The following is a 2,956-nucleotide window of genomic DNA, read 5'->3' as shown; positions in this document are numbered from 1 at the left end:
TTCACATGTATAAACAACCACCCTTTCCCCTCAAAACCCTAGAACCTATTTTGGTGAATTTTTGAGAGCTTTGAGAGTCAAAATCAAGAGGAGGGTGAGTCCGTGAGCTTTTTAACGAAGGAGGATCATACTTCTCCTATTTTTTGGGGAGCTCAGCATGTTTTGAGGCGAGTTTCATCTCTTCCAACCTCATCCCCTATTTATTTTCGATTCTAAATGGCTTTATCGGATTTCTAAACCTAGTTTATGTATAAAGATCACTTCTTTTTGAACCGTATGATATAAAGATCTAATCTTTTTTATTTAAAAAGATATAAAATGGATTTTTAGATTTGGGTTTAAGTTTTGAACGTCATTTAACACGAATTTTGATTAAAGTTAGTTGTTTTTATGATGATCTTACATATGTTAACATGTTAGGGTTTTAGATTATTTTCCCAAATTTGTATGTGTGTTTTCATGTGGTAGAAATAACCCTAAATATGGTGATTTAAGTTTCATACATGAACTTATTTGAGAAATTTTGAGTTTTGATAAATTTATGCAAACATACCTCTTTTTCCCAGGAAATTGGATTTTTGCCCAGATCGGTCGACTGATCATTGGTGATCAGTTGACAGATGTTGACAATCAGGGTTTTGGTTAGCTCGGGTCGGTCGACCGGTCATAGACCACCAGTCGACCGATCAAGGTTGTTGTGCACGTTTTGTGCAAGCCATCAATTGACTGATGGCACATGATCGGTCGACTGGTCTGGGTTGCTTTGTGCATATTAGTTTTATTTCACGTGTTTTGTTCGCACACACAAAGTACGAATCACACATCGATATACGTGCATCATATACGAGAATATGTGTATTGGAGTTTGAGCATGCATAAGCTTTTGGAGGTGCGTAATTCTATATTTTGACTTTGTCATGTTAGAAAATAACATATATTGCATTTCATGATTGTTTGGATGCTTGAGTGGGTTAGTTGGTATACGCAATGAGACCGTGGTAGACTACACCTAGGGTAGCTAGTTGGTATACTGTAATGAGACCATAGTAGACTACACTCCATTGTGCATCATTATTTTCGGAATAGGGTGACATACCTATTTCCGCAGGGCGATTGAGTAAGGTAGGTGATGCCACATGATATTGTGAGCGTCTTACTCAACATCATTGTTCTGATAGAGGATTATACAGACTGCATTCATGCTCCCATGTTAGTTGCTCGAGAGTAGGGTATAAGACTGAGGTTGTCATATACGTCATGTTCTATGTGAGTTTCTTTGACCGGGATATTACACTTATAACTACGTCACCTACCGAGGGTAGTGTGAGGTTTTGACATGCTTTGTATTGAGTGAGGTTTGGAATTGTATTCCTTTTATTATTTTATTCATAGGATTTGGAGTTGAGATTTAGCGATTCACAATTTAAGACATGGTATATACATGAGAGTTTCCTTATTTGGATTATTTCACTCGACGTACTAATTCTCGTGTTGTGAATTTCTAAATCTGAATTTCCTTTTAGATCAGGATAGATGATTTATATATCTATATGTACTAACTTGTATTTTTCCTATACCTACCCCTCCCCCCTGAGGCGGTGGAGATGTTATCGCTAGAGCTTTGACGCTCGTTGTTTCTCCTCTTTTCAGACAGCTAGTCAGGTGCTCAGAGAGTCGCAGGTTGATGGAGTTTCGGCTTAGCTTCCATCATTATTTATTATTAGTAGTTTATTTGTACTTCACAGTAGTCATGGCTTATTTTTTGATATTAGAGTTGCATTTTATTTTGGAAGGCTGTGTGCCTTAGTACTATTTCAGTTGACTCTTATGTATTGAGATATTTCATCTATGTTTTAGACATCAGTTGTACTTTATTTATTTCAGTTGGAATATGATTATTATTATTTTGATATCTCTTTCCTTTGTCATGTTCATTGCATTCTTATCTTTATTTTATCTGCTTTGTACCTATACTTGATTATTTGTTGATTCCACTAGAGAGACATTACTGTGATGGTAAACATGTTGTTGCACAGTGTAGGTGCATAACAGGTTTGACATCTTTGGATTCACCTTAGACTGTAGACTTGTGTAAAACTAGGGGCGTCACATATACTGAATAAGTATGAAGATTTAAACTAGCACCTAAGTCTAGAAATATTTTATCAACAAAGTTATTTCATATGACAAATGAAATAGTAGGACAAGCTGGATCCTTATATGTTAGGGGCATGAGCTTTGAAAAAATGTCACTTATATTAGTAGCTAAAAATTTTCTTGAGAATATTAGTTGCTCTTTTCTTAGTGCACAAATCCTTCAAGAATTTGTATAAGATGAGATTTATTAGATGTCATCTAAGATAAGGATATTGACCTTGGCATGCTTAAACATTTCTTAGATTTTCTCCAATTAAGGAGAGTTCTTCATTGATCAGATTCTATCTCAAAAGGGGGTAATGAGCTTATACCTATCAGGTTCTATTACATGTTATTAGCCATCAGAAGAGAATGATGATTGCACAGAGTTATCAGAAGGAAGGGGTGTTTGTTTAGGTTCAACAGATTAGATAGAAGAAGGAGTGAACTTGATCCAGTGTTTTTAGGATTTGTAATTTGTTGACTCAAATTTTTTTTTCCTCTCACTCATAGTACTAGCTAGCTGCCCTAGTTGACTTTCTGGTCTAACTATGACTTGAATGTTAGAATTTAACAATTGGCTTGTTGTTTGTGTAAAAGAATTTAAAGTGTTTAATGATTGAGTCAACATGTTAGTGGTCTGAGTAGATGTTTTTATCATGGCTTCTAAATCTTTTTCCAAGACACTAAATCATTTCTCATGTAAGAACTCAGTGGAGTAGGATTTATAGAGTGATATGAGTAGGCTAATTTTGGTATGAAAGATTGGTTATGGATTATAAAAATTATTAGTGTGGAACGGACCTATGTTTCATCTAGA

This window comes from Asparagus officinalis, chromosome 1, assembly GCF_001876935.1.
Source record: "Asparagus officinalis chromosome 1, Aspof.V1, whole genome shotgun sequence".
Classification (NCBI taxonomy): domain Eukaryota; kingdom Viridiplantae; phylum Streptophyta; class Magnoliopsida; order Asparagales; family Asparagaceae; genus Asparagus; species Asparagus officinalis.
The sequence above is the reverse complement of the archived record's forward strand: the minus strand, read 5'-3'. Positions refer to the sequence as shown.